General features: G+C 40.6%; 1 long non-coding RNA gene across 1 annotated transcript; it reads left to right on the plus strand.

Moving 5' to 3' along the window:
• Window positions 1–391: 391 nt before the first annotated feature.
• On the plus strand, window positions 392–12,901 carry LOC147875250 (uncharacterized). Its single transcript, XR_015534462.1, has 3 exons — window positions 392–476; window positions 947–1,116; window positions 12,102–12,901. It is a non-coding gene; the product is annotated as an uncharacterized LOC147875250 (long non-coding RNA).
• Window positions 12,902–13,208: the final 307 nt, after the last annotated feature.

Genomic DNA, 13,208 nt, shown 5'->3' on the forward strand with positions numbered 1-13,208 from the left:
TGAGGGGGTAGAAATAAGGGGTGAGGGGGTGAAAGTCTCAGATACGATGTATTGCCTGCCTGCCACATTGTTGTTTTCCCTTTATATCCTGCTCTCTGCCTTAACAACGAAACCTCCCCCCCCCCCCACCAACCCTCGTCTCATAATTTTCATCATCTGCAACATCGCTTGACCGAGTTTAAAAAGAACAAGATAAGGGGTGGGGGGTGGCTTCGATATTTCTCTCCGTCTTAAAAATCATCTACTCTTCTCCTAGAAGCAACGTTGTCTGTCTTATTTCACGATAAGATTGTTGCCTTGGTGAACAATAAACTTGGGTTCGTATTGTTGATCACAGTGTGTTATTTATCTTTTGTGCGCGTGCGCAGTTAGACATTGTTCGCAAGTGTTTCCTTCTTGTAACATCACAAATGTTCTAATTTGAGAATTAAAGTGTAAAATAAATATGCTTACTTCTGAAGTGAGTAATTTAGAAGGTAATTTATTAAAAATACCTAAGAATAACTACAAAACTACAATTTAATCTATTGTTTTACGTCAGTGTTAACTTTGGAAGCTCATCTTAACAAAACACTGAGCTTAAAACGAGGGTACCAGGGGGGAAAATAAGACAAGATCGAGAGAATTACGTAGTGAGGGGCTTCATTATTTCGTCTCTTCGTAAAATATTTTCAGGGCATGAAAGAGAATGAGATGAACAGGACACTGAAAAAATAAGATATACACACAAAACTTTCGTCTGAAACCTGCAGAAAGGAGAATACGTAAGGAAAGTTAGTGTAGATGGGACGATAATGCTAAAACAGGATGATAAAGAAATAGTGTCTTAAGGTACGGATTGGATTCGCCTGGCTCAAGATAGAGCACAATGCATGCCTTTATAAAAATGCTAATGAAGGTTTTTTTTTAAAATTATTCTTACTAAGCTCTACAACACTCTTTTCAGAGGTTTGTTCATAGTGAGTGACCAGTCGAGTTTCTACTCAATCTGCTAGAGACATCTAGTATTGAATCGGGAAACACATGGGAGTAATGACCGCTGAATTTTACGTACGAAACCTCAAGGTCACGCTCGTTCTTTTACGCCGAAGAAAGTTGTGCTACGGATTTCTGACAGTAAGTATTAGATTATCAAGAAGGACTCTGTTACGTAAAGATCATATTTCTGACCATAGAACATCGTCTACACGTCATCAAATTTTTTTTATATGTTAAATTCCCATGTACGCTACATGCCCCTCCAATCTCAGTCTCAATAATTCTTGGTGAAAAGCACAAATTAGGCAACTCCTCATTATTTTGGTAGCCTACGCACTCTTAGTTTTGAGAATACAAAATTCGAAGTAAAAACTCACCGTAAAGTAGTTTAAATGCTGATAACAATCTTGGACTATCCTCTCACATCCTTGTTTCTGTTCTAGTAGCTTTTCCTGGTTCTTCACCTTTGAAGTTTCCTTCTGAAGCTCCATCCACTGTTATTTCCATGTTGTGTCCACAATTTTAAAGTAATTTCACTCCACTAATGTTACGGCCATTGTTGATCACAACTTGTAAAACATCTGTGTATAAGTGAGACACACCCAATAACAATGTAGCTTCATTCCCGTTTCCTAAGCCTTTGAAACAACATAGCAACAAGTATTTACCGTTTCTGATCACTCCTGATAACACTTATTTCACAATTATTCTAGTTCGTTTAGTCTTCAGTCGATCATTTTGGTTTCAGATTTCAGAAAATACCAACTGTCCCAATAATGTTTCAAAAGTTGTTTTATGAAACTTAATATCTATCCCAAACACGTAATTGCATTACCGAGTTTCATTTCACGTATTCCATCACTGAAACTACTCACAAAATCGAAGTTAGCTCTCTTTTCGACACACTTGAAACAAACCTGTATGTGTTCTGACCTTGACGTCTAACATGGGTTAAACACGTGACCGGCCATTTTAGCCCCGTAAAGCGCGCTTTCTTCACAGCGTACTTCTTTTGTCAAAGAGCAGCAGAGTGGCCAACTGATAAAACAACATTTCTCCACTTGAAAACATTGAAGTACCTGTACGGCCGAGTATTTGAATGATAAGTTTACGCGGCAAATATGTTTAATCTATAAACCTGTGCTTGCATACAAAATCTAATGCTAAAAATCATAAAAATGTAACAATATAATTAATCTAGCCTACAATGTTTTCTCAAAAATAAATACGCTAATGAATCATTCGTTCGTTCATGTGTGTGCGTCACACGTCTGAATCAATTGGCCTGATTTGATGAAATTCGGTACGTTTTTATTACATTGGAGTCTGCCCTAACCAAGTAATGATAATAACATGAAAGGTCAAAACTTTCTAAGCGGAAACGACATTACAGACACTGAATATAGGGTCAACACAGCCAAGTCGAATGTTGAAAATTATCCGACGTTTCGGCAGTTGCCACCACAAATGCGAACAGGTGAATGTATGAGTATTCACCCTGAAGATGGAAACTGAATTCTTCGCCGAAACGTCGGACAGTTTTTTAAACTCCGACGTGGATTATCGCCAAAAGCTAAGGTTTTACGTCAAACAACGAATGTGTTTATGTTCGAAAATGCTTTTCGTGATGGAAATAACAGACTAAGTTTTAAAATTTTATACAGAATGACTCAAAATTATCTGACTTGTTATTTTTATGATACTGGGCGACCTGCTTAAATCACAGCCTCCATCGCAATAAAATACAAGTTAATTGTACTTAAACCGACACGCCGACAAAAAGATCTTTTTTCAAAATGAATCGAGGACAAAATTTTGTGCGCAGTGAGCACTCGCCTTCCCCCCCCCCCCCCCCCAAATACCTTCTAAAATCTGATGGTGCGTTTGTTTTGAAAGAGAAAAGTAGAAGAACGGGAGGTTACTGCATTCGACAGACAATAATGGCGGCTGGTCACGTGATGATGATAAATTGTTATCCGCATCCTACAGTAGCTGCTGCCAATCACAGCTGGCCCAGAGTGGGACCACTGAACCAAAATAATAATCTCACGTCGCTCGTCACTGGCAAATATCTTCGTTCTGCAAACAAAGTCGATAGTGATCACAGGTTCACTAACAGACAACACAGCCCCAAACACTGATAAATAAAATTCCTACCGCGTTACAAAGAGCCAAGCGAAACATCCTCAACTTCCTTAGTAATTCTGTTAAGCACAGGGTCTGAGTCCTACCAACTGTGACTAGGTACATGAAATGGTCTCATCCAATTATATTTCCCGACGAAAATTCTGTACATATATTTCATTTCTCCATGCGTGTTATAATATACCCATAACACTCGCACATATCACCCTCATTAGTTTAAAAGAAGTTTGGCATAAATCCTTCATTATTCAAGTTTATCCATCCTTTTATAATTTCCCCTCTTTCTCAGGATCAAATATTTTACTCAGTATTTTGCACTCAGACGCGGGTTAATCTGAGTTACGTTTGAGGGACCCAAGTTTCGCACCCACACAAAAGAATATATATTATTATATAGCCTAATGCGTAAGTACTTGTTCGTATAAACAAGACACGTTTTAAATAGTCTTAAGACGGGAACAACAGAGGTATAAAGTAAATCTGTGAAAACATGGCGGAATAGATGTCAGGGGTAAAAACAACAACTTAGTGGGATACCGGATCACAATTCCGTAAACCAAAAATAACACCTCCCCCGCCCCCGCCCCCCGCCCCCCTGACTCAGCATTTCAGTCCATACCTTGAGGCATTTATATCTACAGCAGAATATCCTTTGTCACAATAAACCTTCCCTCTCGTTCTGGTGGTGACAGCGAGAACCCACTCCTGGACCTACCGTCTCCATTGACACCCAACTCTGCATGAAATCCGGTCTTCCTCGTCTACTCTTCGGAACTTCACGGTCAGAGTGCGTTCTATGCTAACAGGTTTAAAAGCAAGCGAGCGAGGGAGGGTTGAAATCCGCAGTTTACTTACTTAATCTCCGTCCATCCGAGAACAGATGCCACGGAGTGACGGGGTCAGGACCCCACGACCGAGACAATGGTAACAGGCGTCCGGCAGGAGCGCCCAAGAACGCCGCGATAAAACCACGCAAAGCAGACTCCGCTATTCTGTTTCGTCTGTTCTAAAGCAAGGACACGAGACGCAAAGTCGTGGCCGAGTAGTTGGCACTCCTGTTTCGTTATTCAGGTCCGAGCCCGGAGACCGTCCGTCTGTCCTGACTGAGGTTGTCGTAGTTTTCTTCAGTGAGCTAGTTCCGTCCACCTCCCGTCCCCTTGATCTGAATCCTCTTCTGAGAACCTGTAAAATCTCCCCGCCTGGCAGGGTTTCGATTCCCGACATATGAACATTTCCACGCCTGTGGCTGACCCATATAAAGCAGCCGGATCGTGACATCTAGCTCTATACCTCCACCGCCTACATACACCTTCCTTGCCGTGTGCATGAGCGAAGGTGCTAATTCGGTTTGTGGCTACACAGATTTTTCGCTGAAGATTTGCGCAGACGATGAATGTTAAGTGGTTTGTGTTCAGCTGTCCTATGGGACAACGCCTGCGAGCAGCTACAACCTGCATCAACTGGTACGGTTTGCAGTGACTGATGCATTACTTTGCTGACAGGAACACGACATTTCGCTAGATTTTCGAAGGCTACTCAGAGCGCTGAACGGATTTAATTCTCTCTGGTTCTGAATTTGTACGACCTAACGTCTTTGACACCAGCCACTGTACTAAGTAAATAGTCAACACGTCCATACCACTAACCTGTGGTCGAGCCGTCAAAACAAGCCTGAAATTACAAGATGAACCGAATTATGAATTAAGAAAGAAACAAATGCACAGGAACAAATGCATTTTCACTATCACATTTCGTTAAGGCTCATTTTTAGTGTTATCCTCCCATCTACAACTTGGTCTCTCAAGTGAGCGTTTTCTTCACACTTGTACACTGGTTTCTCAAGTGCCTTGTTTGACTTGCAAACATTTATAAAATAGGAGAAGTGTAAATGTGCGAAATTCCTAGCAGCGTAATTGTCTCTCTTACTCTAGATTAGGCAGTGCAGGGGATAATGAACGAGAGGCAGCGGGAAGGAAACAGAAGAATGAAAGGAAAGGCTTAGGACAAATCTGAAACAATCTGTTCACTGGGCAGGCGCTACGATGCCGTTAATATGGTAATCCCAGTAACTGGATTCATGCCACTCATCATTGTCGTATACCTTTACTAATCCTATTTATAAACACAATCCGACAAATTTCGTGACAACCGCTAGCTCAGTTTCAGTCAGTTATTGACAAAGATGTCATTTCTGATACAAATATCTCTCTCTTTCTCTCCCACTCTCGCTTCAAGTTTTTTAAGCCAAAGTGAGCTACGAGCGGAAAAAATAAAAACAAACATTTAACTGTGCATTTTACAGCAAAATAATATTAACACATCGAATTTTGACAGTTAAATTACGGTCACACGTGCTGAACGTCGAAGCGCTGTCTTTTGTGCACAGAATCGATGATTACTCAAATTATTTATTTCTCAGTACGATCCATGAGATTGCATGCAACATCGCAGAATTTTGTTTGAATACATCCAGAAGTGTACAGCCTAAATATTATATCTGTTCTGATATCAGACACGCCTATTGTCCCCACAAAAGCACAATTTGATAATGTATCAACTAGATTTTTTTTATTTGATGTTGTTATAATGATCATAAATCATATTAACATATTTCATATCAATGTGCAATATTCTCATAATGGGGTAGAAACGACCCCTCGAAAAGAAACGTCTAACTGAGGGAGAAAACACATATAAAGCCTATTAGTCTTCGTTTTCTACAGCAGCTACGGACCATCTGACTACCCACAAGAGGACAGGATAAATAAAAAGGAAACATAAAATGTCAAAAACGTAGTCGATGTTGAACCAAGATATGTGAGAATTGCAGTTTTTATTCTTCGTGAACCACAAATTTACACTTCGTATTCCCTTGTTATGCTTAAGTCTCCCCTTTTCATAGGGTACTTTATTTATGGTAATGTCGCTCATGTGAAGTGATTTAGTTGGGGGGTGGGGAGCCAAACACAACGCCACTCTCACCTACGAACACGTTCTCTTCTAATGTTCAGCTTGTAGAAGGGTTGTTGTAATGGAACAAGGGAGCAGAGCGCCCCAGAAAAGGAGATAATGATAGGATTTTATTGGGAAACCCAGCTTTAATGTGGCCGTGAAAACTAGCATGTTTCTTCTGTACATGACATGTGAGGATGTATGTTGTATCATTAATGTCCTTTATACGTAGGGTTATGCAGTTATATAAAGTGTCAAATTTCTTGTAATACTTTATGTAAATTATTTAGAAATTAAAAAAGTAATTTGCGTATAAGGCAACAGAAAAGGGAAATTTGATATTGTCCAACATTTCTAACAGTCATTTGAGGTCAGCTCTGTACCGATGAGATTCGAGGTCACACACACGACAAAATGACGTACAAGGACGGGCCCATAAAGTTTTTTTCTTCGATTTTATTACAACGTGAAGAAATCTTGCCAACAGTAAATTCCCCAAAACGACTTCGTTCACGAAATGCTTTTTTTAAAAAAAATTACGCTTCAAGAACAGTTGAAATACAAAAGAGAAAAATGAAGAGACGCAAAACGACAATATCAGAATATCAGAGCCCAGAGAAAAGGGTCTGAGAAGGTTAGGTTACTTTTTTTAAAAAAAATAAAAACCTGGAAGGTAGGCAACCTTATTAACATCTGTGTTTTGCTTGTCGTCGCCGAGATCCTTACTGCAGGCAATGTGAACAGCGAATATAAGAGCAAATAAACAGTCGCTACTGCACGTACAAAAAGAAAAGTAATTTCCCCTTTTCTGTCCCTTCCACATGGACGCGAGGACACACCTGGAACAGGGTTGTACAAATCTGACCTCCGAACAGGCAATTCGGTTTCCGTTCCGTCCAAGGAACTTCCCGATGTTGCGCGGATCACAGCGAAACGTCGTCACTCACAACTGCTCGTCATTTCTGACGAAATATGATTGGCATTTAACGGGTAGCCATGGCAACCGTCAGGGTCTTCCCCGGCAAGCAGAATGCTAGTGACACGGTGGATAATATTAAGACAACGTGTCATAATTAGGACTTGAGATTTCCACGGCGGGAAGTCCGAAGATGGCTGTCTCCTTTATTTTTATTTGTAGTGTTCTGTGTGACGACAGGTCCATATGAACAGGATCCTTCCATCTTTTTCTCGGACTGGGACCTGTTCATATACGTTCTTGGCAGATGATCCAGAAGTGGTTTGCCATTGCCTTCTTCTGTGTGTGAATGGAGTAATTGTTGGGATGCCACGGAGGAAAACTCCGTGTTGCCTAGACCACGGCCTTGCCCAACACAAGTTATAAATTCGGGCACCGCCGGGAATCGAACCCGAGACCCCAGGATTACAAGGCCAGCGTTCTAACCGCTATCTTACGACGTGAGATAACCGCAAACAGAAAGTTGCGACTGGATCAAATTACATTCACCACGTGTTTATTTAACGATGCTCTCAATAGCATGGCATATTTGAAGTGAAAGAACAGGGGAAAGGATAAGAAAGTAGGCGGTCGTGGCCTACTTTAAGACACTATATTGTACTTTGTCCGAAATTACTGAGGAAAAACACGAAAACCAGTCGGACTAGGGCCTAAATACGAACCCGTGACCTCCCAGATACGAAGCGGGAGTACTAACCACTAGGTCACAATCTTAGGTAAATCAAATTCCAAACTAATATTTACAGTACAAAACTCAATTAACGTAAGATTCATGTTTCTCTATACCGTAGAAGGGGTTTATTCATAACTTCCTCACACAACTAGATTATTGTCTTTGTATCTTAAAATCTAATACCAGCCGAATTAGTTCGTGTCTACAAACCAGCAATTACTGGCTTAACCCGAAAAATCGCCACTCTTTAAATAAATTCGTAGACCTATTTGACTGATCTTAGTACAAATCTTCATAGCATTTGTCACTTTAGTCGAACAAAATTGCGGATCGCAACGCAGCCCCGCGGAACTCACATTATTATTTAGTGGGTTTTAAAAAAAAATAGAAATACTTTAAAAAGCCCTGGATGAAGACAGACAAGACCCAGACCGAAAGAGAGCCCATGAAAGAGAGATGCAAAGAGGCAAGACAGAAAAGAGAAGGACAGAGGAGTGGAAGGTCTGGGAGAAATGAGTTTGTTAAAAAGCCAGAAACGAAGGGAACACGCATCAGAGACATCAAAGTGGCTACACAAAATGAAATCCTACTGCAAGGGATGCTGTGGTACAGCGGGGTGCTGCTCGCTGGACCGAGCGCTGCGGGCTCATCTTCCCAACAGGCGCAACCGGAAAAAATACGGGATGAGGTGGGAGGGATAAAAAGAAATACTGAAGAAAGACGCGAGATATAAAAAGGAGAAAAGGCATTCGGAGATTAATAGCGAAACGCAAACACGGTCACGACTGAAGCCTGGTTCACATCCGGATTCGTCTTCCACCCCAGAGAACTCAACTTGCATTGTGGCTCATGCTAACCACGGTAACTGCAGTAATCTGACTAAAGGTTCATATCAGAATTGATTGGTCTATCCTAACTATTGAAATATTAATAAAATGCATGGCTCTCGTGAGGGTGATAATGTTTCTTCTTACTCCCTCGAGGCAGATACTGGGGGTGGTACCTTAAATTAAGCAATGCCCATTTCCTTTATTAATAGTCTAATCGTTTGACGCTGAGTAGTGTGGGCTACTGACAGCATAATTAAAGTATACGGTAAATAAATACATATGACAATTATTCCACAATATTTGGTAAAGACTACGAATTATGAAAATCTTCATTGCGCAGTTTTCTCCAGCCTCCTATCACTTCATCCCACTTAGGATCATATTTTCCACAGCACCCTAATCTCAAACACCCTTAATCTGTGTTTCTCCCTTAACTTCAGACACCAAGTTTCACACTCACACATTAAACCCACAATTCTGTATATTATAATATTTGAGTTTTAAGATGGCAGAAGGAAATATAGAATATTTTGAAGTGCATGCTAGGAAGCATCCCCCAAATTCAATTCATTCTCTTAATAAAATTTTATTCGGAATGAAAACGCACTCAGACGTCGGATACACGAAGGCGGAGCGAGACAGTGTGAGGCCAATAATCGTAGTTGATTGCCCTGAAATTGGTTTATATTTTCCCTATTTATTACGTTCAGTGCTGAGATCTGTGTCCTACCACAATGCACTTGTAGCCCCTACAAATTAAATTCCTGACTTACCATGTAAACGCTAAAGTGAAAGGCGTGTCTCTAAATTACGTAAAACAGAAACTTTAAATGGGCCAATAAGTTTAGAATCCACTGTAAGTCATTAATTATTAGGACAATGGCGCTGTTTGTGTGATCCGACAGTCGGAATTCTTACCATGGACCGAGTCTGTACCTGAAAAAGGGCATCTGCTCTCTGAGAGGATATTAAATCAAATTAAGATACTTTCCTTTCAAAAGAGAGCTTTTAAAAAGTAAACATCGTCCTTATATGAGACGTAAAAGGAAAATATAAATGAAAAACGAATAGACGTCTTGAGTTCGTCTTTTTTTTCCCCACGCGAAAATCCGTATCAGAGCGAAGTACAGAATGAAATTTATCACATCTTACTTTATAAATTTAAAATAAAGTTCCAAGAAACATCTGAAAACACGATATTCGCAAGAGAAAGTCTTGTTTGTTTTTTGTTTTTTTTCCGTCTCTCTTTTCCACTTTCTTGCTAGTTTTATAAGCAAAAAAAAATAATACCTATTTTTTTCGTTTGTACAGAACGTGATTAAAACGCCCACGTCACATGAAATGTAGGAGAGGAAACAGTGAATTAGGACAATAAATCAAATTATTACGACATCCTTGTAGATAATTTCGTATAGTGATTCTAATATCCTGAAATTTTTTTCCGAAGAAATATGTGGAGATTAAAATCTACCGACTCATTACCGAATAAATGTCTTTACGTAAGTATTAGTATCAACAGAGCAGTTGTGAGGATCTGTAATATTTCTTAGCTTTCTTGTGACAGACCTACTTAAGACATTGTATAGTTTAACTTCAATCAGTCGAGAGAATTTTGAACTGTTACTCACCACAAAAGCTACACGTTCATAAGGTCCGAATTCGTAAGAGGGGCCTAAGAATTAACTCGGCTATACCAAAGTGTCACAATCTTAACACAGATTATGAAACTGTTTTACCTTAAACTTTTAATCAGCGATTTTATCCTTATGCAGTGCCGTTCCCATGGAGACTCGGTGTTTTCTTCGCGGTACGGACTGAATTCTTAAATATTAGACTAGCTTTGGCGTGAAAGATTCAGCATCTGAAATGAATTAAGAACCATCTCAACCGAGTCCTTCTTGAGAAGCTGACAGACTCTCCGCTGGTCAAAAATTCTTAGCATTTTTTTATTATCAGAAGTGTCATAACCGTGTTCACAATAGCCCGTCCGGTCCCTACACTGTGTTTCAAAAAAAATCTGTCCAAATCGGAGCGTTCGTGTAACATTACGTAACATGACATCCAGAGCCAAAGCTGGAGGACCACCCTCTGTCGGATGTCCGCGGATGAAGAAAGACCAGAATACACAGATCTTTTTACGTGGATGGGCAGAAAGGAGAGTGTGGAGGCTGAATTCATGAGATCAACATGAGATGAAGAAGTCAAGGTCATGCCGGTGGACTCCGCGTCTGTCGTCATGACGGCTGGGTCTGGGTTAGGTTGGCAGCGTCTCGCACATAATTTAGCCACTGGGGCGCTGGATTCTGCCAGGTGCACAACCCCTCCCTCTGCATTCTAACGGAAATGACCCGTTGGAGAAAACGCAATTAAAATCTAATTTGGAAGTTAGCTTCGGCTCAGTGATCAGCTTTATCGGGTAGACCGAGGGGGTGGAGAAGCGAGTGGCGCTGATGGGGGGAGGGGGGGGGGTTCGCAGGTACTGGCTTTGTGTTCCGCTAATATGCTGAAGTGGGTGTTTCAAATTAAACTCGCGAACCCTACCCTTCCTCCTTCACTATTCAGAATCGTTTTATCTGAGATTCTAAATCACCTCCCTGTCCCCCATCTTCTGCAACTGTAACGCCACCACTTTTGAAACGTATTGTCCTTTCGCCCAGTGAAATTGAAAATTCAATTCAGATGGTAAAAGGACATCTAAAATTCTAATTGTTTATGACATCAAAATTAGGCCGACACATTATTTGCCGAATGTTTCACTACTTATAAACTACACGATCTTAAAATAAACCGCACTGATATAATGAAAATACTAATCCAATTATTTATTATAAAATCACGAAATCTCCCAATCGCATCAAGGAACAGTTGAAGTCCGCGAGATGCCGACGGGACTCTAGGTTCTGTGGCCTCGGGTCAAATGTCATTGGCCCCAGGCAACTCCGACGTCACTGGGGCCGTTTAAAAAGGGCAAAGTGCAATGGGCAAAGGGAAAACTCTGGCGCGGGTTCCAACAGCGTTATGATACACCTTAATTCTGCGTTTTTAAATTATAATATAAAGAAAGACGAAGTGAAAAATAAACATAAGAAAACCAAAAAAAATCTTTTTCAGTTGCGTCTATAATGAACTTTTTGTTTTTGTTTTTTGAAGAATTTTGGCCAGCAAGAAACGGGTCGATTTCAATCAGACTCGATCAATATTAATTTATCTCGACTTATTTGCGTTAATTTCAAGGCCCGCTGACATAACTTAAGCTTCAATACGCAGTCCTTGACAATGTAAGCAACGCATTGCCTTCACAGGTTTTTATAAAGCCAGGAGTACGATAAAATATTGGCAATTTCATTCTTTTCGTTTCATTAGCTTTTTTGTCGTAATGCGCGTCGTTTTCCCGTTCGGTAATAATTTAGTGAGAATTAAGCAGCTTCAGAACATAACTAAAATAAAGCAGTAATGTCTGCTTGTTAATAAACCATGTTCGTATTTTCAGCGTTTATTTAGGGGGAGCTTGAATTGTTTTAAAAAAAAATATTATATTTTTTTAAAGGTATAAAACGAAGAGAGGATCTGAAAGAACACATAAAACGGAGCTCGAGGAACACAACAGTGCTGCTATCTGTGGCACAGAAGCACTTCGTGTCGCCGGAAAGACAAGAGTGGCTTAAGGCGACGCATCAAATTGTCTGCTTTCAAATTCATGCGTTAGAATATCGAAGACAAGCGATTGGATTGACCGACTTCGTGAACACATGCGGCCTAGAGTCAATTCTGTCTCAAAGACTCATCTCAATGAAACACTATCCTCCTGAAACAGCAGACAGTCTTTTGCCTAGTCAAGAATCTATCCTAAGCCAGATTAATCCAGTCCACACCTTCACACCTTATTTCCTAAAGGCCAACTTTAATATTATCTTCCACATATGCCTGACACTGGAGCAAATGGGAAAATATAATAAAGATGTCTGTTATCTTAGGTTAGGTTGTGAGACTGAGAGGTATATGGGATCTGGCGCTGATATCTGCGGTGTAGAAACTTCGCGTTCTGCTACCACAATATTTATTATTATTATTATTAATCTTGCGCTAGACTGCCTTTGTGATAAGCTAATCACATCTCAGCAATAATAAACATCTATCCACCCGATGAGAACAAACCCTAAAAATGACCTAACACTTGGACATGTGTCGTTGTTTCAAAATGAAGTCTTAATCAAAAGCTGGAGCGAAACGGTGTGTAGCGTATCACAGGGAGCCTAACATTCAGGATGAGGCAGAGATGTAAAAGGTTTTAGAGGCGCTACGGAATCAACGATGTGTGAATCTATTGACGGAGAAACAGAAATTGCGAGGGGGAGGGGGTGTTTGTCGGGTGTTTGCCCCCCACAGGATACCACATACAGTAGGTGAGTGGAGTACACACTGGTGCACGCTAATTGGCAGCGAGCTGCGAGGTTTTCCTGGACTGGTGCCGTCTCTATGACAACCGTCATCCAAACAAGAGAACATAATCATTGTAGAGATGCGAGAGGTGGGTTGGCTCGTGGGTGTAATAACCATGCAAGTCCTGGTACATGCGGGCGTAGCGAGAGAGAAAGTGTTTCGACACCAAATCGTCAGACCAAGGTTTCGGAAATTTAAGCCGAGTCTCGCCTAT

This window comes from Zootermopsis nevadensis, unplaced genomic scaffold (assembly GCF_977971745.1).
Source record: "Zootermopsis nevadensis isolate Lab colony 2312 unplaced genomic scaffold, Znev_1.0 Znev_ptg000001l, whole genome shotgun sequence".
Classification (NCBI taxonomy): Eukaryota; Metazoa; Arthropoda; class Insecta; order Blattodea; family Termopsidae; genus Zootermopsis; species Zootermopsis nevadensis.